The 26,072-nt window shown below is 40.4% G+C and overlaps 1 protein-coding gene across 1 annotated transcript in view; it reads left to right on the top strand.

The window, feature by feature from the left end:
• ATAD2B (ATPase family AAA domain containing 2B) overlaps positions 1-26,072 on the top strand; it is a 4,508,062-nt gene that overhangs the window by 3,713,343 nt on the left and 768,647 nt on the right. The window lies entirely within an intron of this gene.

Below are 26,072 nucleotides of genomic sequence, written 5' to 3'. Positions count from 1 at the left end.
GGAGGCCCAACTGTCCTGCTCTGGAGGCAGTCAAGGGTCACTTATCTTTCAATCCAGATGCCTGGCTCAAAATAAAAAAATAGCTGGGTACAAAATATAATTTCCAGAGGATACTTCATCCCATTCGCCACACCCCCTCCATCCAAAAAAAAAATCCCGGACGTTCCACCCAGTTACAGGGAACAGGCAACAAATAGAGGTCCAAATGTTGCTAAGAAAAAGAGTCATCCAACCAGTCCCAGCAGACCAGACAGGATCCGGAATTTACTCAAGATTCTTTTTGGTTCCAAAGAAGATGGGGGGACTGGAGACCCATATTGGACCTCAGCAAACTGAATCAATACGTAAAGAAAGAGAAGTTCCAGATGGTCACGCTTCAATCTTTACTTCCCTTCTTAGGGAAAGACAGTTGGATGTGCTCAATAGATCTCAAGGATGCGTAGTACCACATAAAAATGGCCAGGCCATCCAGGGATCATCTGTGCTTCTGGCTGGGAGACAATCATTACCAGTTTTGAGCTCTGCCCTTTGGTCTCACTACAGCCCCCAAAGTGTTGACCAAATGCGTGGCAGTGGTCACGGCTCACCTGAGGCGTCTAGGATTCCAGGTGTTTCCATACTTAGACGATTGGCTCCTTGCCGCCACCACCAGGCATCAACTCATTCAGGCCAGGGAGTCCACTCTGTCACTCTGCAATCAACTGAGCATTACAATCAACTCAGAAAAATCTGCCTTGTCGTCATCGCAGCATATCGTTTTTATCTGGGCAGAGCTGGACACCACCACCACACTAAGACTTCCAATAGAAAGAGTCCTTGTCCTTTGTCAGCATGTCAGCATTCTGATATCCAAAGTCAGAGCACCAGTATCAGAAGTTCTGAAATGATTAAGCCTGATGGCAGCAGCGATTATATCCATACCACTAGCTTGTATTCACATGTGGATACTACAATGGCGGCTGTTCATTCAGTGATCTTACCAAGAGCTTCCCATGTCTCACATAGTAATGATTACAAATTCCTGCAAAAAGGATCTTCAATGGTGGTTGACTTCACTTCATTCCACGGTAGGACGCCCATTTGTGCTACCCCCTCCAGTGTCCACAGTGACCACGGATGCTTCCCTGATAGGGTGGGGGGGCATTTTCAGGGAAAGACTGCCCAAAGCACATGGACGGATCAAGAGACACATCTGCATATCAATGTACTGGAGATGAGAGCGGTACTTTCGGCTTTGCAGCACTTTCAGGACTCTCTTCCTCTGGGTACGATTGCGATTCAGAAGGACAGCATGTCGGTGGTCTGGTATGTGAACAAACAGGGAGGAACCAGGTCCTACCCCCTTTGTCGCGAGGCTCTGAGTATGGCAGTGGGCTCTTTCCACCCAGCACTTTCTGTTGGCAACGCACATCCCAGGGAAATCCAAAGTGATAGCAGACATGCTAGCAGGGCAATCTTGTTGCCCCACAAGTGGTCCCCTCAAGCAAGAAATAGCAGACAGGATTTTCCACAGGTGAGGCCAGCTTTGCTGCGACCTCTTTGCCAGTCACATGAACACGAATTGCAGAAGCTACTTTGCCATGATTCCCCCTCCGGGAGAAGCTCCAAGGGGCGCACTCGTACACGATTGGCCTCCGGGTCTCCTCTATGCATTTCCACCGATCCCGTTGATACCCAAGGTTCTACAGAAAGCAAAAACCCTGGGAAGGACCATCATTCTCATAGCCCCTCATTGGCCTCATCAGATTTGGTTCCCTTTCCTTCGACTTCATCTTTTGGAGGACCTTTGGATTCTGGACCCAGTTCCAGACCTTCTGATGCACTTGTCGGGGGAACTTCATCCCTCTCTGCAGTCCCTGAAGCTGACAGCATGGCTGCTCCAATTCTCATCATAGCCAAGTTCCGTAACTTTTCCAATGAGACTAAGCAAATTCTCTTATCCTCTCATAAATCTTCTACGAGGAAGCTTTATTTTAGCAAATGGAAAAATTTTCTATATGGGTGTCTAAAAACAGTATTGATCCTTACCAAGCTCCTATGGCCTCCATTTTAGAATTCTTAACTTTGATTTTCAAAAAAGGAGCTGCAGCAGCAACAGTTCGTGTTCAACTGGCTGCTATTTCTAATTTTCATCTTGGATTCGAAGGATTGAATATTATGTCACACAAGTTATCCAAAGCCTTTCTCAAAGGTACATTTCATATTAGACCACCTGTGAACTCTCCCTATTCTCCATGGAATCTAAATGTTATTCTTTCCCACATAATTCTTCCACCATTTGAACCAGCTTCCTCATGTGACCTCAAATTTTTGTCATGGAAAATCATCTTTTTAGTAGCTATTACTTCTGCCTGCAGAGTGTCAGAGCCTTCAGGCTTTATCCATCAAGCCTCCTTATTTGATATTCCATGCTGTCAGAGTCTCAAACCCCTCATTCTTCCCCAAAGTTTGCACTGAAACTAATCTCAACCAAATTATTGATTTGCCGGTCTTCTTCCCCAACCGTTCAAACAATTTAGAGTACATGCTGCATAAACTTGATGTTCACAGACACCTCAGGTTTTATTTGGATAGAATAAAAGATTTCAGGAAATCAGACCAGCTTTTTGTTTCATTTTTAGACTCCAGGAAAGGTAGACCAGTGGCTAAAACAACTCTTTCTAAATGGTTATCTGATTGTATCACCTTTGCTTATTCAGCTGCTAACATGTCCTTACAGCATAAAATTAAGACTCACCCAACCAGAGCTGTTTCTACGTCTTCTGCTTTTTCTGCCAGACTTCCTATTTGGTAACATTTGTGCAGCAGCCACTTGGTCAACACCTCATACCTTTATCACTCATTACAAAGCTGATAAGCCCTCCAGGGACAGAGCCTCCTTTGGATCCACAGTCCTGAGAAATATACGCCCGTGAGCCACCCGAGGTTGATGGTGCTTGGGAACGCTACCCATCCGTAAAGAATGAACGGTGAGATAGAACAACTTCACATAAAGACATTATGTACTTACCATAACGTTCCATGTGAGTTTTTCATCTCGCCTTCATTCTTACATCCCTCCCTCCCTCCTACCCCCTCTTGGGCTGTTAGATGACCAAGATGCTGGATCCATTTTGGTTGCTCAATCCTCCTTTACCTTTCTCTTGGGAATGAAAGAATGACATATGGCATTATACGCAGCAAACAAGATCTGAGGTAATTCTAGGTGCATTGTGGGATAGGGACTTTGCCTTGAGCTATTTGAAGACCTTGAGCTGTGCAATTGGCCAACTCGGAGCTGAGGGATCAGCTCTTAACCCATCAGTAAATAATTAAGGCGAGATGAACAACTCACATGGAACGTTATGGTAAGTATATAACTTATTTTTTAAAAAATGGAAATACGTAGAGCATCCATACCTAGTTTTGGGCACACACATGTTCAGACAGTATGGTGTGCATTTGTCAAGATCAGGGAAGAGAATTGTTGCAGCAGATATTTTGTAGTATTTGACAAACACTAGGCAGGATGTTTGCCAGGTTGAAAATTTAAAAATTTACAGATAGCAACATCTGATGCACCTCTGATGGTTGTTAATTCTAGGAGCATTAATAACTGTTTTTTATTGGAAATTTTGCTACTTTCCCACAATGTTGTTTATGAAACATGGTTAAAGAACAATGACTGGAAACCATTTTGTCAGGGTATAAATGTTTTTACTGTAACAGACAATCTAACAAAATATCAGGTGGAAATGTTATGATAGGGATTAAAGATAATTATGAAACCTTTGATTATCACACGTTCAGTTATAACACCAATACTATAGACTGTGTAACTGTGACAATGAAGACAACCCTGGAACATATAACAATTGTTGGAGTGTATAGAACACCAGAGTCAAGTGCAGATCACCTAGAGGAATTCCTACATTTCTCGCATGAAACACAGGAGGGAAGAATAATAATAGTTGGGGACTTAAATTTACCAGAAACAGACTGGAATAATATTGATTCAACAATGTCAGTAAAGAAATTATTCACAGTGTATATTCAGGAACAACAGTTGCTTCAGACTGTAAAAAAAACTACCAGGAGATAGAACATACTAGGCATTGTTTGTGTTCCTAAAGAAATTACTGTTACATCATCAAGTTTTGCCACCATTGATGTGCAGTGATCATGGAGTTATAAAGGTTAATTTGCTGCTAGATAATTCTGCCAAATTGAAATTTAAACCAATGTACAGAGCATTAATTGCAGATTATACGGAAGCAAAACAGTCACTATGTAAAACTAACTAGAGTGAGGTGTTCAGTGGAAAAACTGCAGATGGAATGTGGAATACTTTGAAATTGAGTACAAAATAATGTTTAACATCAAGATCTAGGCATACAACATCAGGGGGATACATTTCCATAAGAACAAGATATCTGATTAAGGTGGGAGACAAAAAAATAAATAAATGGAATACAGGTCTAACTACAACTTTTGAAAACTGAAATAAGCTGGGCAAACAGATTAAGTATAGTGTGAGACAAGGTCAAGAAAAATTTGAAGAAAATTTATATAAAGATATTGATCATAATAGGAAACATTTTTGTAGATACATATGATGTGGAAGGAGTAAAGACGCACAAATTGATAAACTGTGTGCAGATTCTAAAATTTATTCTCAGATACAACAGATTTTAGATAATTTACAAAATCTTATGCAAAACAGTTTGGCTCCACAAAAGGGGTGATAAGTTGTCTTAGTGACATCCAGGTAACTCGAGATACTGGAATCAAATTAGATTATATTGAAAAAGAACTGTGTAAACTGGATCCAAACAAAGCACAGGGAGGAGACAGAATTAGTAACAATGACCTGAGAATGCTTCAGCAAGAACTTACAGTACCAGCATATCTATTATTCACTACGTCATATAAATATGGGGAGATTCATCAAGATTGGGGACATGTGCTTATTAAACCTGTCTTCAAAAGATAGGGGAGTAGGACAAACCCAGAGTCATATAGGCCATTATGTCTACTTTCATGATGTGGAAAAATAATGGAGAAGGTAATATTGGATAAGTTATTGTCAGAAATGGATAGGTTGGGACTTGAAACCATATATCAGCATGCATATGTTTAAAACAGATCTATTATCACCTGTAACATGATGTTCTATAACAATATAATAGCTATGAATGAAAATTTGTGCTGTGATGTAGTTTATATAGATTTACCTTCAGCATTTGACAGGGTCATACACAAAACACTGATCAGTAAATTAGTACAACTGGGTATTGATGTACTGTTGATATGATGGATAGCTGCATGGCTTGCAAATAGGATATGGCAAGTATCATGCAGCAACTGGACAGGTGAAATCTTTGGTTACAGTCAGGGTGTCCCAGAGGGCTCTGGCCTAGGTCCTTACTTGTTTAGATTGCATCTTTCAGACCGAACTTTTTCATCTGAGGTGTTCTGCAATCTATATGCAGACAACCTGAAATTGGGTAAGCTGATTGCATGTGTTACAGATAAGGCATGTCTTGCAAAATAACTTGACTAAATTGACTATTTGGGCATAGGAGAATAATATGCTGAAAGGTTAAGTATATGGCATTTGGAGTGCATAAATTGAAAGGTGAATATTTAATACAGCACACAGTGATTGAAACTGTATACTCATTTAAGAACCTGTGTATATGGGTAGATTCAGCTGTGAATTTTTCTAATCATATCAACCAGTTGGTTAATGATAGTTCTAGAACTATAGGTTGTATAAAAATATTTATAAAGTCCAGGAAATCAAAAATGATTAAGTCATTGTTTGTTAGTTACATTAGACTCAAGCTTGTGTATGGAATAACAATATGGAAAACCCTGTAAGAAAACAAGCATGAGTAAACTGGAAAGAGTACAGCAGAAATTTACCAAGGGCATCCATGGATGTGAAAATTTGTTATGGAATTCTAAACTATCTGAACTTGTACGGTGTTTCTTAAAGATATCTAGGAGGAAATCTTATTCAAGTATATAGAACATTTAGAGACAACTACCTCTGGGAATGTTTGGGGTTATGAAAATGTACTATAGAATCCTCAGACAATGTATGTAGAAGATTCTATAGGAATGAGAAGCGAAGTAATTGGTTCTCCAACAGAGTAGCTGATGCATGGAACAGACTACCAAATTACATTAAAGGAAGTACTAGTTTAGATATTTTTTTTAAGAACAGCCTGGACACATTATGGAAGCAAGTGTTTTGGTATATTGGCAAGCTAGGGCATTAATGCCTGTACTTGAAATTTTTGTATGTGAACTTTGTAGTGTATATTTTTAATTTTTAGTTCTAGAACAGGTTCCACAAGACCCTGGGGGGGGTGTATGTGGAATGACTATCTCGAGTTCAGGGAATTATGGTGGCAACTAAAATTAGAGGCACTCACTTTCCCTGGACTCAATGACAGTATTAATTTTAGTAGCTATTTAAGGTTGCTTTCTTACAGAGTTTAATATATAATGCATATATACATAAATATATTATATTTTTTTAATTTTTATTTACACTTTTTAGATGCAATTTTGACAAAAGTATTGTATTGTGATTTTTTATAATGTTTATAATCTTCAATAATTTTATAATGTTTTTTGGTGCCTTTTAGTTAGCCACATGACCTATTTTCAATATATAAGGCTGTCTGTGTGTTTTTCCATTTGTTCTGAGGAAGTCAGCTGATTGGACTGACGAAAGCACTAAACTTGTTTGAATAAATTTTAAATCCGAAGGGAGTTCGTGTCTGTGGATTCTTCTCTTTACAGTAACTTTGTAGTAGTATTGTTACTTAACATTCAGTCTTTTATCATATACTCATAACTGTAAATATTTACTGTTTATAGTCTTACTACTTAGAATAAGTACTTTTTTTCTGCTGTTATTCTATCGATAGTTTTCATATATATGTATGTAAATATTGAGAAAAGAACATATAGTTACTATACATACTGCTTTGTTATATTGTGTGATTTTTTTTATGATGTATGAGAAGCCTGCTGGGTTCAAAAAGTTTTCAGCCTGTGGACACACATGAGGACGCACCCCCCACACCCCCACTTCCTTTGTGTTTACTATTTAGGTGCTTTTCATCTTCGTTAGCTGCAGTATCTGTGCTCCCTTTGGATCTAGAGCCCTCCAAGGCAGGAAAGAAAAAGTAATACTCAGAGGTTTGCTTCCCCTTCAGACAGAGTTTACCATGATGTCATCCAAAGTCAGGCAGCCTTCTACATCTCCATCTACTGAGAAGAGAAAGGAGAAAGGCAGACCTAAGGAAAAGTACAGAGAGAAATCAACAGATGAGAAAAAGGCAGAGCAGTCTATAAAAAGGTTTCCAAATCCATATAGTCTCCTGGGTACAGCACTTAAGATATCAAGGCAGTCAAATCCATCCGCAACCTGGATTCAAATTCTCTCACCAAAACCTACTTTTTCACAGGGGCCGATTAGGCCCGGGTTACATTAACCTATACTTCAGCACAAGCTACCTTGGAGACCTGCGTCTGTAGCTTCATCATTGAGGTCCGGTCATTCCACCAGAAGTCTTACCAAGATGGACACAGACCAGATTATGAGAAAAATCTTGAGGAAAGAGATTCCGCTGGGGATCCTCCCGGCACCATCCCCAGAAGAGGGCCAGGAAGAAGGCCCATCAACTCCATCCCATCTCATTCCAACACAGACTCCTTTCTCAGAGCTGATGCTCATGGGTACAAACCCTTACTGCACACCTTCGTTGGATCCAGTAGTGGGTCCGAGGTCCTCCTCAGAACCGACCTCTGTTGGAGTTGGTAGACTCCCCAAGGCAGCTGACTGAGGATGTTTTTCATCTGCTGCAGTATCAGAGTCTGCTTTCAAGGCTGTTGAAAGGGCCTTGGCTGGGCCAAGAAGACAGGTATGTGCACTGAGTCGGGATCCATCCTGACTCCCAATGGATCATGTGCCTCATTCTTTTCATTTGAGTTGACAGGGACAGACAGACCCAACAGGCTTCAAGGTAGCTCCGACATTCATCCTCTCCTTATGATTCTGATACATCTCCTCCAGAACCCTTAAGACATGTTCCTTGAAAGAGGATGTGCAAATGGAAACACATAGACTCCTCATCCTAGTCAGTGAAGACAGAAACGTGTATGGAAAAGGATCCCTAAGGTCCACCCTCCCCGAGAATGTCACCTTTGGGGCCATACTAGAATTGATGAAGCAGAAGGGGGGGGGTGGTCCGCTGAAGCTCTTCCTTCTGATGAGTCCATGTTCCTTGAAGCTTTTGGGTCTGACCTATTAGGGACCCGAGTGGTTTCACGTACTGATGCCATAATAGACTTTATTGCTTAGAAGGAGACTGATTATGGCAGAGCCCATTCCTAAAAAAAACAGACACAATCATAATAGCTCCAAAAGACAGTTAACATTGGTCTAAATGCTATCTAGTAGATGCCATGGTGGCAGCAACAGCCACAAAAAAGGAACTATCTGCGGAAATTTCTTCTCTCCATTCTCCTAGCAGAGTTCGGGGTATTGAACAGACTAAGGAAATGGACTTACTGTTCCTTGTCCTTTGCACTTCGAGTGCTAAATTACCTGGCATATTTAGCATGTTTCCAAAGGGACTTGATCGTGTCCGTTTCAGGTAACTTACTATCAGGCATTCAAAAAACTGAGGATGCTTAAATGGCTACCCTACAATCTACTTCCAATGTGGCCATGCAACTGCTATTGAATGCAGCTGATGGCACATCCAAGAGCCATTGGCTCAGGTTTTACTATGCATTATGATGCCTGGCTGTGGCTATGCAGTTTTGCAGAAAGCTTCAAACATTCTTTATAAATGCTGTTCCATAACTGTTCCACTCTGTTTGGACCGAAGTTAAAGGAAACTCTTACATGGAGTGACCAAGACAGTAAGACCCTGTCTGCCATAGGAATCCATTTCTCCACTCCACAAACAACCTTTCCCAGGAATCAAATGGGAGTTGAGAAAATGTGGTTCAAAAAATCATAGGTTTTCACCGCAATGCTCCTGGAGATAGACGTTCCAGAGGCATAGGTAGAGGAACTTCAAACGGACATCACCTGAGAGGCAGAAGTGGACATCAGAATCAAGATTTCTATGGTCCCTTCACTGAGAAACCTTACCAGAATGGCTGCATAATTGCTGCATTCTGGAGGCAGTCTGGGGGTGCTTAACCTTACACTCTCTAGCCTGGCAAGCCGTAATGTACAATTATTGGGTGCCGAGGATAAGGAGGCTGTACCATACCCTTTTTATCTTCCTCAGAGATAAAACTGAAGATTCCTAATACGCAACCTCATTATTTGGAATCCGCAGCAAAAGAAGTGTTAAAGTTGCTAAACAGGCATCATCCAACCAGCTGCCCCTCCGATCAGTTAGAATCTTGAGTTTATTCGGGGATCTGATGATGTCCTTTACATTCTTTTTCAACCCATGGATTTGGATCTAATCCGCTGATCTGATTCTGCGACATACTCCAGACATTAGATCCATCTCTTCAGCTTCTTCCTTTACCCACAATGCTTTAGCCCATCCCCATTACCTCAGATCTTGTTTGCCTTCATCATGCACAGACACAGGCTCCTCACTCGAGTTGTATTTAGCGAAGTATTATGAGTTAATCCTTTCCTTGCTCCTTAAAAATTTGTTTTTCTGACTTTTACTGTCAATACTTATCCTCTCTCTTAGCTTTTTTGCTGGCATTAGGAGTGCTACTATTTTAATGTAGTACTCCTCTCCTACCAAAGATGGTATTTACTTTACCCTTTAATCAGGGTAATCCTTTAAATTACCATTGTTGATAATTATTCTTTTTTTCTATTTTTTTTATTTCTTTTTCTCTTCCTAAAAAAAAGGAATATTTCCTTTTCCTTAAACTAATCTTTTTGAGGTATTTATTGTATAGATATTCTGTACTGTTGGTGTTATCTACCATGTTGGATAAACCGACGAGTTTCAACAAATGCACTTCTTGTGGGCATAAAATTCAGAATTCAGATGCCCACAAGGAGTGGACTCAGTCACTTGGATACAAATTGTTCATTCTGTTCATCTGTCATCCCAAGGGCCCTGGTTGACTGATGCAATAAGTTAATATTAAAAGGACTTCTTCCTATTTCTACTCCATCTTCTGGGGCTCAAACCCCCTCCAAAGTTGTCAAATCTGCTGAGTCAGAGCACAGAAAATGCTGCCTGCCGAAGTTCCCCAGGACTTTGTCAGAGCCACCAGTCAGAAGCCAAACAATCTCTGATTCGACGATGTCAGATCCAAAGTCCCCGACCCTCTGATCGGAAACCCTTTGATCTAAAATCTTTAGATCTGGTAATCATATTGGCCAGTCCAACGGTGCCTTCTTGGGATCCTAGGTCTTCTGATCCAAAGCCTGGCATCTCTCAGTGTAGTCATACACTGCAGTATGTCATTAAACCTCTCTCCCGTACTCTGCAATCTCCATTATTACAAACCTCTGAAAGACCTTCAAGACCTCAATCCACTGCATCCTCCAGGTCCACCAGAAGTTTAGCAAAAGGCGGGTGTGGATAGGATGATTCAAAATGTTCTCAATTCAGATCCAGATGGGTGTCGTACTTGGACAAAAAAGATGTTTGGTCTTCCGAAAACCCCTCTCCGGAAGAATTGGCATTTTTGGAGACTTTTGGATGTTCTTTGTGTTTCACTGTTGCAGTCATTACATTTGGGGTAATCTGCTGGCAGGTTGCCATCAGTCGGCCTGAATTCCAAAGTCTTGGGTCCTGCGTCAGTTGCTGTCTCCTCTTCCATGACGTCAGGGGTATAAAACATGCAGCCGATGCCTTTTCCCAGTCTTTCATGCCGCGTGGTGTCAAAGCAGAAGCATTTCGCAAGTGCCAGTCGGCTGACTACTGAAATATTCGAGTTTGAGTTTCAGAACCGAAGTCTTCAATAAAGCTAAGTACCCCGTTGGGGAAACTTTTTTCTTGCCTTTTACCAATGTCAGAAAAAGTTAATAATTGTATTACTTGTGGGAAGCAAATACCTCATAAGGATTTCCATTTATACTGTATTCTTTGCCTAAGCCCTGATCACAACGTGCCTGGCTGTCGGTTTTATGCTCCATTTAACCAACGCACTATTAAGCGTCTGTATATTTTTGCATCAAAGTATTTTAGAAACAGATTTAACTACCCAGAAATGTCGTCGGATAGCAATAAAAAATGCTAAGAAAAGGACAGAGAAAGGCAGTCGAGATCCAAAACCGACGACGAATCTTCTTCTAAGCCAGTCGCTAGTTCACCAGTACTCAGTGAGGCGCTTTCGCAGCCCCTGATACCCACTACCTTAGAGTCGCAGGCCACTACTGACACCCATGTGAAGTCCGGCATGCCGCAAGATACTCAGAGTATTGGACCGATGGATGTATCTCCCTGGGATGGGTCCAGTGCCGCTGAGCAGGCACTGGCTTCTGAGGGTGTATTCAGACCTCAATATTTGTATATCAAACCAACGACGGGTGCAAAACCAAAGACAAAAGCAACTTCTAAAACTAAAAAACCGACGCATGAGCCACGTGCACAGGCCTCTATGCCTAAAAAACAGATGATCAAAATGGCTGAAGACCTTATTACCTTGATCAGGGGTACCCATCCCCCTCCTGATAAGAGGCCTAGGCAAGACACTCATTATGAATCTTCAGATCAGGTTTCTATTTCTTCTGATTCCTCTTCTGATCAGGAATTACCTGTACCTGATAAAACAAATGTGAGCACCAAAAACACCAAAGCAAGCCTTCCACTGCTAAGAAACGGCCAACGGAGGTACTGGATAAACTATTTTATTTTTCAACACCAACTGTTTTTAAAAACTTTTGCTTTTCAGCACGAAACTGATTCCTGATAGAGCACAAGTACAGAAATAAATCAAGCAGGTAAAATCGCTTTGCTTTTCAGCACAATACTGACCCTTAGTAGAGCACAAACACGTGAGAATGTCCACACAGTTTAAATTTGCTTTTCAGCACGAAACTGACTCCTGGTAGAGCACAAGTACAAAATTGATGCAAGCAGTTTAAATCGCTTTGCTTTTCAGCACAATACTTACTCTTGGTGGAGCACAACTACGTGAAAAAACACCAAACAGTTTAAATCTTTACAGCACAATACTGCCTCTTGGTAGAGCACAAATACGTGAATAATCCAAACAGTTGAATCAAGCGCTTTCGCTTGGTCTCATTGCCAAGTTTTTCAAGATCAAAAAGTAATGGATTTCTAACATCTTTTATAGGGACAATTAACCATCATGTGATAGCTTGATTAATTAAGTTCTTAAAGTTACACAAAACATTTCAAACGAGCAGTAAACAGTAGACTAGCCACTGCTGTGAATATACCAGTGTTACTCCGTAAAATGGAAAACCTTAAATAAAACATATGAGATCACTTTACTGTGCTTGTCACTACATTTACATTCAAAAGATTTAATATTAAAAATTGAAAAAGTGCATAAAAATATATATATAAAAATGTATAATAAATATATATAAAACTCTATGAATATACACCAAGTTTATAAAACAATGCCCAGCAAATCATATATTTAATTATTTGATTATGGGGCCATGTATAACAGTTTAAAAATATTTAAGTTAATTGATTGTTGAATAAATTAATTTTAAATGGAGATCGATGTAGTTTAAAATTGTGTTATTTTAAAAATTATGCTTGTTTTAAAAAACACACTAAAAAAGAATTTGCAAACTTTAAATTATTATATGACTTGAAAAAGTAACTTGCAATCATGAATTATTATAAAATTTTATATGAAGCTTTCATGCACAACTATTAAAACACTGTACTAGAAACAGATTAATACACATTTGATTACATCTTAATTCATGACAATAACTCCTTGATATAAACATCACAATCTGGCCATTCTTAGCTTAAGAACACTTTTAATGTTTATGCTATCATTTAGACCGGGACTTGTGGCAGCGTCCAATTTAAGTTGCCACAACAATTCCTTGTATTCCAAACGTGTTTCCCAGTCTCCCCCTCTGCTATCCACCTGCACCTGTTCTAACACTATGAATTTTATGGACATTTCAGGACAATGTAATAGGTGTTTGTAAAAGGCATTTGTGTCTTTTTTCTTTGAAACCTCATACATGTGTTCATAAATCCTCTTTCTCAGAGACCTTTCTGTTTTACCTATATAGAAACTGTGGCATTTGGTGCAATAACCTAAGTAAACAATCCCTTGTGTTGCACAGTTTGTGTGAATACTAGCTTTGAAACAAAAACTCCTAGATGGAATAAATAAGGAATCACTATTTATAATATGTGCACATTGTTTACAGCTTCCACATTTGTAAGTGCCTTTTTTCAACTTCCTGTTGTTACTAGTTCTTTCTTGCTGTTGAAATTTCTCAAACAATTCCTTTATGTTGATGTTCCCTACGTCTTGTAAATTTTGTATGCTTCGGGATATGTTTACATAATTCTTCGTGTCCAGTTAAAACCGGCCAAAATTTATTAATCACCCCTTCAATTTGCTGTGAATCAGTTGAGTAGGTGTGAGTGTAACTGTTAGTAAATACTGTTGTATTACTCACGCTAGAATCCACTACATTGCTCTGGCCTAGACCTAATAAAGGAGGAAATCTTTGCTCTCTATGCTCAATAACTTCTTTGCTCAGTGTGTCTATCAAGTCTTCTGGATACCCCCTCTCCAAAAACATATTTTTTATTGTCACCATTTCATCAATAAAGAATTCTAGGGTGCTGGACATTCTTGAAGCTCTTACCATTTGCCCCTTAACTATACCCTTCTTTTGATAGAAAGGGTGACCACTTGCATAATGTAAATAGGTATTGGAAAAAGTGGGTTTCCTATACAATTTGGATGTGAACCTGTTGTTGACACAGTCTTTAGAAATTGTAACGTCCAGATAATTCATTTTTTCTTCACTTATATTGTACGTAAATGACAGGAAATTAGTTGTGGAATTAATGTATTCAAACAATTCCATAAATTGTGTCTCGGTGCCTGTCCATAAAATACTTATGTCATCCAAAAACCTTGTATAATGCTTAATGCATTCTTTCCATTCAGTTGAGAAGATGAATTCCTGTTCCCATTTATGTAATATTATATTGGCATACATGGAGGTGCAAGGTGCTCCCATTGCCGCCCCCTTCCTTTGTCTATAAATTTCTCCATTAAAACACATGAAATTGTTCTTTAAAATAATCTCCATGAACTCCACTAGTAGATTGATAGTATTAGTTGACAAATTTGATTCTGTAACTAGTGTATCAGCAAACCATTCCAGTCCTTGTTCATAGGGAATACTCGGGAACAGGTCTACAACATCAATGGTAATTAAAAATAGGTCCACTTGAAATAATTCTCTCTGAATACTTCTTAGGAAATCCCAAGAATCTTTACATATATATTGCAGTGTAGTAGCAAAACTTTTCAATTTGTAATCAACAAATTTTCCTATGGGCTCCAAAACACCTCCTTTTCCTGAGACAATGGGCCTGAATTTTAATGGTTCTAGGCCTTTATGTGTCTTTGGAATTCCAAAAATTATTGGGATTTTAGGTTTGCTGACATTTAAATAATTATAAAGTTCTTCGTTGATGAACCCTTGTAACAAATGATCCGTTAAAGTGTATTTAATTTTAGAGTAAGCCAGATTTACTTCATTTCTAGAAACTAGTTCATATTTTTCAGAGTTTTGCAATAAATCAAACATGTACATTTCATAATCTTGTGTATACATCAAGACTAACCCCCCTCCCTTGTCTGGTTTCATGGTCCTACACTTTTCTTTCCTTAAAAACTGTATTAGTGATATTTCTTCAGCCTTCATATTCACCGGTAATCTTTCTACTCTTTTATTAATAATCTTTCTTATCTCAATAGTGGCCATTTCTTCGAATATTTTTAAGCATGGGTGGGTTGGGGGATTAAAAGTACTGGCTCTTGCTAGTGTGTTTCTATTGTGGGGCTGTCCATTGAAACTTAAAATTAAATTCATCTGTCTTACAAATAATTTTAGATCTACTAGAGCTTTTGACAATTCAGTTGGATAGGCAGGGATAAAATGTAGTCCTTTTGTGAATAAATCAAAATATTCATTTTTGATTTCCACTTCTGTAAAATTATATATCGTAAAATTTTTATGTTTAACTAGATCAAATTTTTTAATCTCTTCATTCTCGTGTAAATTTGTCACCCCCCTGACCATCATCAATTAAAGAGCTGATTACCTGTACCTCCCTATGAGGATTCTGATGCTGAGGAGTCTATTCCATCTGCATCTCCTCCTGAGGATTATTCATTTGGGGAAACCTTGCATACTTTGAGGGAGCATTTTCACTGGGAGAGTTAAGACTTCTCAGAATCAAAAAAGAGACTCTGGGGATTTCCTTCTTCTCCCTCAGCACAGGCCTTTAGCTATTCCCCCTGTTTTAGACATTGTGGATGATGTGTTTTCGGAGTCAAGCTTGACCCCTGACTCCTTACCTCCTGCTCCCAGTAAGCCTGACAGATATTACAGGGTCCCTGACTCACATAATTTTTTTATTTAGAAACCCTTCTGCTGATCCTGAAACTATTTCACAGGGTCCAAAGGGAGTTAAGGCCTCAACAGCAAAAAATACTACCCCCTCTGACAGAGATTCAAGTGCACTGGACAGATGAGGAAAAGGGTTTATACATCTGCAACCTTGGCAATCAAGGCCTTAAACTGTCAATTTCATATGCTTAAGTACCAACAACATGTTATGGGATTGCTGAAACAGAAAATGATGTTGATTTTAGAATGTGCAGAAAATAAAGAATTGCAGGAATTATTGCATGCAGCTGAACAAGTTGGAAAGCATACTTTGCAATGTGGTTTTGATTCCTTAGAGGCCTCCTGCAGGGCCGCAGTTACTGAATCTGTGATTAGGAGGCATGCCTGGTTAAAGGAACACAATTTGCCTGATCATGTTAAAGCTAAATTGCTAGATGCACCTTTACAGCATGATTCTCTGTTTGGTATTAAGGCAGAAAAAGTTTTAAAGAAAATGGAAGACAAAGCTAAGTGTATGCAAACTGTAAAGACTTCTTACAAGTGCAGCCACCAAGATTCAGTAGACACTGGCTTACAAAAAATTGGTCCTTTCCTGTGTCAGACAGAGCTCAAAGGGGCAAATCCAGACGCCCTAAGGGATCCAGATACCAGGCGCAAGATTCATACAGGTCAATGCAATGGGGCGCTTCCACCTCCAAATCTGGAGGAGATAAAGTGCATACCTACAGAAAGCAATCACAATGACTTCCCTCTGCTTACACCAAGCACTTATCTTTTGGCAGCACCCATAGGGGGAAAATTAGCACTTTATGCTCAAAATGGGCAGTTAATAACCCAGGACAAGTGGGTACTAAACATCATATCACAGGATTACAGATTCCATTTCTGCACTCTGCCAATGGCAAATGGTTGGCCAGATCTGCCAAAAAATCAATGGGCAGAGGCACAGAAACAAGGTTACGTCCCTCATGGATATGGGGCCATTCAGACAGTACCAGAACAGGAAAAAGGACAAGGTTTTTACTCGACTTTTCTTGGTACCCAGAAAGAACAAGACATGACGGCCAATACTGGATTTATCAATTTTGAACACATGCCTGGACATTCCAAAATTCAAAATGCTGACTTTGCAGCAGCTTCTGCCCCTGCTGGGCAAGAATGCTTGGCTGGTGACTTTAGACCTAAAAGAAGCATACCTGCATGTCACAATAAGTCAATCGTGTAGAAGATGCCTCAGATTCAAGGCTGGCTTAATGCATTACCAATTCTCTGCACTGCCCTTTGGCTTATCTACTGCGCCCAGGGTCTTTACAAAGTGCTTGGCACCAGTAATTGCATTTTGCGGACAAAGAAGTATACAAATATATCCTTACTTAGATGACTGTCTCATTCAAGCAGAGAACAAGGACACTCTTCTTCGACACCTGGCGTTTGTGAAAAGGCTTCTAAAATGCCTAGGGTACACACTAAACAAAAAGAAATCACAACTGGTACCCTCTCAAAAGATAACATTCCTGGGCGCAAGCTTGAATACAACTGCCCATATGGCTTACCTCACGCCAGAAAAGCAAAGGCAACTGACTACTTCAAACTGATGGCAACAAAAACTTAGTCTTCTGCAAGACAAATTCTGCAGGCTCTGGGCTTCATGGCATCCTGCATCCTACTGATTCCATATGCAAGACTGCATATGAGGAAACTTCAATGGTACCTAAAAAGTTTATGGAGTCAACATTCTCACAGTCTGGAAACAATGATTCATCTCATTCCGTGCCTGCAACAGGAGTTGCTGTGATGGGCAAAGGCATGTCGTCAAAACATGGGACGGCCATTCACTCTACCCCCTGCCAGCCAAGCCATAACAACAGACGCATCAGCTTATGCCTGGGGGGCCCACATGGCAGGAAGATGCATTCATGGCATATGATCACCAAAACAAATGCATCTACATATCAAACAGAAATAGATGCTAGCTGTTCAAAATGCTCTAACAGCCTTCAAGGACTTGCTTCATCCAGGACAACTACTGATAGACGGACAACACCACAGTCATGTGGTATATAAACAAGCAAGGGGGCACACATTCGTACCCCCTTTGCAGATTAGCCATGGCATTGTGGGAAACAGCTTTGACCTTCCAAATACATCTTCAAGCTCAATTCCTGCCAGAAAAACAAAACACTCTGGCGGACGATTTAAGCAGAAACCTCATGGATCCTCACGAGTGGAAACTAAATCCACAAGTCTTCAGCATGATAACAGAGAAATGGGGGAGCCCAGACAGATCTATTTGCCTCTCCTCAAAATTATCAATTGAAAAGATTCTGCACAAAGACTTATCACAGACAAGCATGGAAAGTGGATGCCCTATCCTTCAGATGGAAAGTAGACGCCCTATCCTTCAGTTGGAAAAACCTGTCAGTTTACGCCTTTCCTCCTCTGCCTCTTCTCCCCAAAGTCCTCCTAAAAGTCAGACAAGAGAAACCAAAGATGATACTAATTGCCCCGGACTGGCCCCGCCAATACTGGTAACAAATCCTAAGGAACTTTTCTCAATACCCAGCTTGGACCTTGCCTCAAAGACCATAACTACTGTCCCAGCAAAACAATCAGATCCTGCACAACCAACTACAGACTCTGAACCTGGTAGCATGGCTGATCAGGTAGTCATACAAACAGCACCTTTCAGTAAAGCTGTGATGGATGTCATTTTGGAAGCCAGAAGGCCTACTACTAGAAAATGTTATGCTGACAAATGGAAGAGATTCTGTGCTTGGAATCAAGCACAAGGAACTGATACAGCAGAACCAAATATTCCTCAGATATTGCAATATGTAACTGAGATGCTTGACAAAGGCCTATCTTTCTCATCAATTAAAATCCATGCCTCTGCCATTTCATCTCATTACAATACAGAGCCACCAATCTTTTCTCATCCTTTACTAAAGCAGTATCTTAGAGGAGCCAAAAATTTAAGGCCTCCTAGAAGATCACCATTGCCTGCATGGGACTTCAATTATGTGTTGGAAAAGCTCACCCTGCCTCCATTTGAACCAGCTGCTACCGTTGATATAAAGTTCTTAGCATGGAAAACAGCTCTGCTACTAGCAATTACTTCAGCAAGAAAAGTTTCAGAGCTACAGGCCCTAATGGCTGTAGAGCCTTTTATCATATTTTATCCAGACAGGGTATCACTGAGAACAAATCCTAGTTTTATGCCTAAAGTGGTTTCCAGTGTGGCTCTTAACCAAGCAATTCATCTGCCAACCTTTTATCCAAATCCATAGAACAAGGGGGAGAAAATTCTGCATTCCTTGGATGTACACAGACAGCCAAGATTCTACTTAAGCAACGACTAAAGCTGTAAGAAAAACTGAGCAATTGCTAGTGACATATGCTGCAGGATCAGAAGGCAAGGCTATTTCAAAGCAGACAATTTCAAAGTGGATCCACTGCATCCGTTTCTGCTACTTACATCATGGTAAACCTCTGCCCAAGGGCATTAGGTCTCATTCCAGCAGAGCTGCAGCTAACTCAGCAGCCTTTCTAAGGGGAATACCAACCAAAGACATTCTAGAGGCTGCTACTTGGAGTTCTGTTCACACCTTTACTAAGCATTATCATTTGCCTCTCTACTCTAAATCCAGGGCAGACTTTGCCACTGCAGTTTTGCAGGGCCTTATAGCCGTTCCTAATGCTATTTAACTCCAGCCTCCCAACCATAGCTTTGGGATTCTACCCAAATGTCATGACTGCAGCAGTGAAACACGAAGAACATAGTACAGTTGTGTACACTTACCATAAATGTAGATGTTCGAGTGTATTCACTGTTGCAGTCCAGGTTACCCTCCCGCCATCCCCCTGTCATTCTGGAGTTTATCTTTCCTTCTCTATCTTCTACAACTTATGTGGTGCATTTGCTTGTAGATGAAGGTAAAGTTTATATGGATGCATGTGTGTATATATATATATATATATATATATATATATATATATATATATATATATATATATATATATATTTATTTATTTTTTTTTTTTTGCTACCTTTTTGGGGGCACCTGACATCAGGGGCAAGAAAAACTAAAGAAAATGGCGTCAGCTGCATGTTTTATACCTCTGACGACCTGACGTCATGGAAGAGGAGACAGCAACTGACGCAGGACCCAAGACTTTGGAATTCATGCCGACTGAGGGCAACCTGCCAGCAGATTACCCCAAATATAATGACTGCAACAGTGAATACACTTGAACATCAACATTTCTGGTAAGTGTACACAACTGTACTTTATGACCCAGCTACATCTTGGATCCCCCCCCCCCCTCGGCCCTGGCAGATGAACTCATTCATTTAGTTTCCCAATGTGCTTGGAAGGAACCAGATACCATCAAATCTACACAGAAGAAACTTGACACATTTCTAGCCTCTCCAAAAGATAGACCTCGCTGGAGCAAAGGAGTCCCAGTAGGTGGTATGCTGATGGCAGCAGCCACTAAGAAAGAGCTAGCAGAATGGAACTCTACTGTCCATCCACCAAACAGGGAGTCTAGGGCACTGGACAGATTCGTAAAGCGAGTCTTTGCCTCTGTGACTTTCACTCTGAGGTCCTTTAATTACATGGCACACTTCATGAGAGTTCAGAGAGAATTGACTAAGGAACTTTCAAATACTGTCTCAGAGACCGTGTCTGCAAAGGCTTTCAAAAGAATGTCCTCTCAGCTGGCCACTCAATTGTCTATTTCTACTGCTCTCAATGAGGTTCATTTCTCACATAACTGAAGGCTCCTTATGAGTGGCTGGGCCAGGCATTGCCATGAGAAGATATGCCTGGATGTGGCTATGTGACTTTACAGAGCCCTTAAATATGCCCTTTATCAGTGCCTCTTTTATTGGCACATTCTTATTTTGGATCATCAGTAAAAGAGATGCTTACCTGCAGCAAACAAGAAGGAAAGACACTGCCATTCGGATCGAATTTTCTCCCCCTCAATGAACCTTCGCCAGGAATCAGAGAGGTGGTAAGAAGATATGGTTCCGTAAATCTCTGGGTCCTTTCTAAGAGCTGCGCGGAGACACTTCCTCCAGAGGCAGAGGAGGACCTTCTAATGGGATATATCGCCTCAGAAGCAGAGGTTGCCCATAAAATCAGGGTTTCTGTGATTCTTTGCTGGACAGACCCCTTCAGCGCTCCTGAAGTGCTTCTAAACAGTCCATCTCTGGAGGCAGTTGGGGGTCTATTATCCCTCCAGCCAAACACCTGGGCAAACATTACGAAACATTCCTGGGTGCTAAAAATTTTATTCAGAGGTTATTCCATTCCCTTTCTCCAGCTTCCTTTTGGCAAAAGGAAGAAACTTCCCAATATTACACCCGGTCAGAAGAAAGCAGCTGCACAAGAAATTCAAAAACTGCTAGACAAGAGAGTCATCCAAGAGGTCCCACCAGACCAGATAGGATTTGGAACTTACTCACACTTCTTTTTAGTGCCCAAAAAGACAGGGGACCAGAGACCAGTTTTGGATCTAAGCAGATTGGATCATTATGTAAAGAAGTCAGAGTTTCAAATGGTCAGGGTACAGTCCATTGTACAATTTCTTTGCAAGGACAACTGGATGTGCTCTATAGATCTTCAGTGCGCATACTGTCACATAAAAATAGATAGGCGCTCCTCAAGACATTTGTGCCTTCAACTGGTAGACACTACCAGTTCAGAGTCCTTACCTTTAGACTCACCCCAGCCCCCAGGGTGTTTAGCAAATGCATGATAGTGGTGGCTGCTCATCCGAAACGCAGAGGATTCTGAGAGTTTCCATATCTGGATGACTGGCTCCTTACTGCCCTCTCCAAGCATCATCTCTCACACTCCAAAAACTATTTGCTCTGGATTTGTCAGTCACCGGGGATTACCGTAAGTTATGCCAAATCAAACTTGACACCATACCAGAGCTTTGGAGTTCATTGGTACACATCTGGATAAAGCAGCACAGATAGCATCATTACCACTTCATCGCATAACCACCATCAGGAATCAAGCTAATCTGCTTATTTCCCATGCATCTCCCCCAGCCATATCAGTTCTTCAAGCAGTAGGATCAATGGCAGCAGTCATTGTATTGTTTCCCTTGTCACAATTCATTGTGTGTCCTTCAGTGGACTCTAGCTGTTCAGTGCTCCGTTCTTTGCCATCCTCTATCCTTTCCAGTCAAACTTTCTCCAGTTTACAAATAACACATTCACTGGTGGATTCAGTTGGATGAACTTCGTCAAGGCCGACCTTTAGTTTTACGGCCTCTGATGCCCACAGTGAACCACGGATGCCTCCCATCTGGGGTGTGGTAGAGCATTTCCTGGGAAGGACTGTCCAATGCATCTGGTCCCCCCAAGAGATCAATCTGCACATCAGTGTACTAGAGATAAGAGCAGATTTACTGGCGATGCAGGAATTTCAAGATGCTATTCCTGTAGGAACGACTGCAGTTCAGACCAACAACGTGCCTGTGACCTGGTACATCAGACAAGGAGGAACTCTATCTTATCCCCCCTGCAGAGAGCCCATGAGAGTGTAGGAATGGGTTATCTCCTCAGACCGCTTTCAAGATGTAACGCGTATTCCTGGGAAAACCAACGTGATAGCAGACAAATTAAGAACCATTCTGATGCCTCACGAGTGGTCTGTGTCAGTCAATGGTGGAAAGGATTTTCTGTCGTTGGGGCCAGCCTTGTTGCGACCTGTTTGGCTTCTCACAACAATAAGCGCAGCAGGTGTTATGCTCTTGTCCCCCCTCAGGGGGAATCACAGAGAGATGCTCTAGTCCATGTTTGGCCCTCTGGGCTTCTTTATGCTAATCCCCCTCTTCCTTTGACTCTCAAATTCCTGCAGAAAGCATGGTGGCTGTAGAGCTCCATCATTCTCATTGCCCACTTCTGGTCTTGACAGATATGGTTCCCCTTTCTGTGGTTTCATCTTTATTATCCTCCATGGATAATGGAGCCGTCTCTGGATCTCCTCTCACACCCATCAGGGATCCAACATCCCAATATCCAGGCCTTCAAACTCCACTTCCAATAACGGTTAGGCAGCCCGAGCTTTCTTCCCTTGTACACATACCATTATTTTGTCTTTGCAAAAATAATCTACTAAAAGTTTATAAAAGCAAGTGGAAAAGATTCTCCCTTTGGGCCTTGAAATGTGAGTTTGATCCCTTCTCTGCACCAGTTTCAGCAGTACATGAATTTTTGGCAGTTATTTTAAAGGAAGAGCTATTTTTCTACCAATAAGTTAGAGCTAGCAATTATATCTAATTTTTGCGCTGGAGACCAAGATTATTCCTTGGTTTCTTCCAAATTATGCAAGGCATTTTCTTCTCAGACCTCCAATAAAGGACCCTTCACCTCCCTGGGATTTGACAAGTGGGCTTCAAGTTTTACCTCAAATACCTTTTTAACATTCAGCTAAAACAGATCTGAAATTCCTTTCTTGGAAAATTATCTTGGTATACATTACTTCTGCAAAGAGGATATCTGAACTCCAGGCTCTTTCCTCAAAGTCCCCTTACATTATTTTCCATAAAGATAAGGTTACCTTACAGGCAAACCCTTCCTTTTTACCTAAAGTAGCTTCTGAAAATAACATTAATCAATCCATTCATTTGCCAGTCGTCTTACTACATTTTTCGAATAAAGGAGAGTACATGCTTCAGCTCCTTGAGTTACACAGACAATTACGCTTTTATCTTACAAGACAAAACAAATCAGAAAATCAGATCAACTATTAGTTTCCTTTTCATGAGAGAGAATGTGGTTCCCAGTTTCTAAAGTCACTTTAGCCAAATGGATTACAAACTGTATTTCTTGGATCTTTTCTCAACAAGGCATTGCCTTACCCAAACCACCCAGGGCTCATTCAACCAGATCCATGGCTGCTTCATCTGGTTTTTGTTCAAGAATATGTATTGATATTTGCGCAGCAGCCACATGGTCCAATGCTCATACCTTTCTTACTCATTACAAATTGGATATTATATCTAGAAATAGAGATGCCTTTTGGTTCTGCAGTACTCCATAATGTCCTTCCAGCTGGTGAATGTGTCCCATAGGTTGAGGAAGAATGAAAAGAACATAATCAGTTTTAAAAGTTATGTACTCACCATAACTAGCCATCTGTGTTGTTCATTTTCATTCTTCCTCAACTTCCCTCCCATCCATTCCCTATCCTTCATTTTTCTGGAGGGACCTGTTGGACTGTGTTTTGGCACCTACAGTTCCAAGTGTGAGCCTTTCCTTTTTCTGTCCTCTATTCCTGTCTGTCTAGCTATATGGACCTTATGGCAACCAATTTGATCTGAGATAATGGGGGTGGACTAAAGCGTTATGGGTAGATGGAGGAGCTCAAGAGTTGGATCCGAAGTCTGGAATATGAGACAGAGTCTTGTTAGATTAGGGACTTTCATTTTAAAGTAGTTATACGGCATTAGACAGACTAAAAGGTAAAGTAGGCCTAGAAATGTAGTGGCAGAATTGTTTCATTTATGCACACAGTGCAATGGAAAAGTATTTACCCCCTTTCTGATTGCGTATTTTTTTTGCATGTCTGTCACACTTAAATTTTTCAGATCATCAAACAAATATAAATTTTAGATGAAAATAACCCAAGTAAACACAAAATGCAGTTTTTAAGTGATTTTATTAAGGAAAAAAACTATCCAAACCTACATGGCCCTATGTGAAAAAGTAATTGCCCCCCTAAGCCTAATAACTGGTTATGCCACCCTTAGCAGTAACAACTGCAATCACGCATTTGTTATAACTGGCAATGAGTCTTTCACATCGTTGTTGAGGAATTTTGGCTCACGCTTCTTTGCAGAATTGTTTTAATTCAGCCATATTGGAAGGTTTTCGAGCATGAACCACCTTTTTAAGGTCATGTCACCACATCTCAATTGGATTCAAGTCCGGACTTTGAGTAGGCCACTCCAAAACTTTCATTTTGTGTTTTTATAAGCCATTCAGAGGTGGACTTGCTGGTGTGTTTTGGATCATTATCCTGCTGCAGAACCCAAGTGTTATGTAAGACGTTAACAGCTCAAAAAAAGTTTAAATTCATCAGTAAAAGTCACTTGCATACCTGTTGTATAAACATGTCCAGTAATACTTCTATAGTTAGGACATCAGAAAATGTTTGGTTTAAAGTTAAAAACTGGGTGAAGGAGTCTAAAAAAAACTGTGTTCCAGAAATGTTCTTTTAAAGTTAAAGGTTATTAGTTCAGGAATGTTAAATATTTCTAAACGCAAAAGGGTTAAATCACAGAAGCAATCTACAGCAAAGCATTCGCATAATGTGTCCGCTTCTATCAGTATGTTCTTAGACTTTATGCTTCAGCACATACAATTCAACACGCAGAGTTAAGTTGTAGTACAATTTCAAATAGAAATGTTCAGAATGGAATGCATTCTTGTTTACATGTAATTCCAGATACATAGTTGTGTACCAATGTGATAAATATAGACAAATGCATCAATGTACAAGTCAGTGCAACTATTACACTGAGGGGGAATAATATACAGACTTTATTGCAAACTACTGTTTCAGAGCAAAGTAAAGAAATACATTCCATAGCTAGAGTCAGTGTTGTTGCTAGTTCTATAACAAAGGATTTTCAGCTCATCTATAAAGGGTGTGGCAGTCCAGTACCAAACCTGAACATTTATCTGTCATTGTTTAAGGTTAAAAAATGACAATATTTCATTGTTTATAAAAAGAATTATGGAATAATGTACCGATTAATACAGACAAATCAACTTCAAGTTACACACAGATCTTTATTAGAGGACACAAATGCAGTTTTGTCAGGATTTAAAGGGTCAAAGATTACAGCAACTAACAGTTGCAAATTCTGCAGTAGGAAGCTACTGCACGTCAGAGCGAAATCCCATGAAGGGAAGACATCTCTGATCAACATTAGCAGAAAACTACGTTCTCTCATAAAAACATCCAAGGCAAACTTTGAGAGAAAAATCGCTAAGGACACTAAAGATAACCACAAAGCCTTCTTCAGCTATGTTAGAAACCTGGGCGGAAACCCTCAGATATGCTCTGAGTTGGTTCACAACAACAAAAAATACACTGAACCCACAGATATTGCTAACATTCTGGCTGACAGGTTCAGTGCAAATTTCTCTCCTGCTTCACCCCCAAAGAAGAAATACTTATCCCAGCTGAATGTAATCTCCTGTCATCTCAGATGTCCAAGTGAGAACCGCCCTAAACAAAGCAAAAACACAGCATCAATGGGACCTGGCGGTATCCCGGGTGCGTGTTACGTGAACTCCAAGAGGAGCTAAACCCACACATAAAATGCTATTTAATCTTAGCCTTACTTGGGATATGTACCTGAACACTGGCGTACAGCAACAGTGGTCCCACTCCACAAGGGGGTGCCTCTACAGACCCTGGAAACTACCGCCCCA

Source organism: Protopterus annectens, chromosome 2.part1 (assembly GCF_019279795.1).
Source record: "Protopterus annectens isolate FY-2018-M chromosome 2.part1, PAN1.0, whole genome shotgun sequence".
Lineage (NCBI taxonomy): Eukaryota > Metazoa > Chordata > Ceratodontiformes > Protopteridae > Protopterus > Protopterus annectens.
Note: the sequence above shows the minus strand (reverse complement) of the source record. Positions and strands in the feature narration are given on the sequence as shown.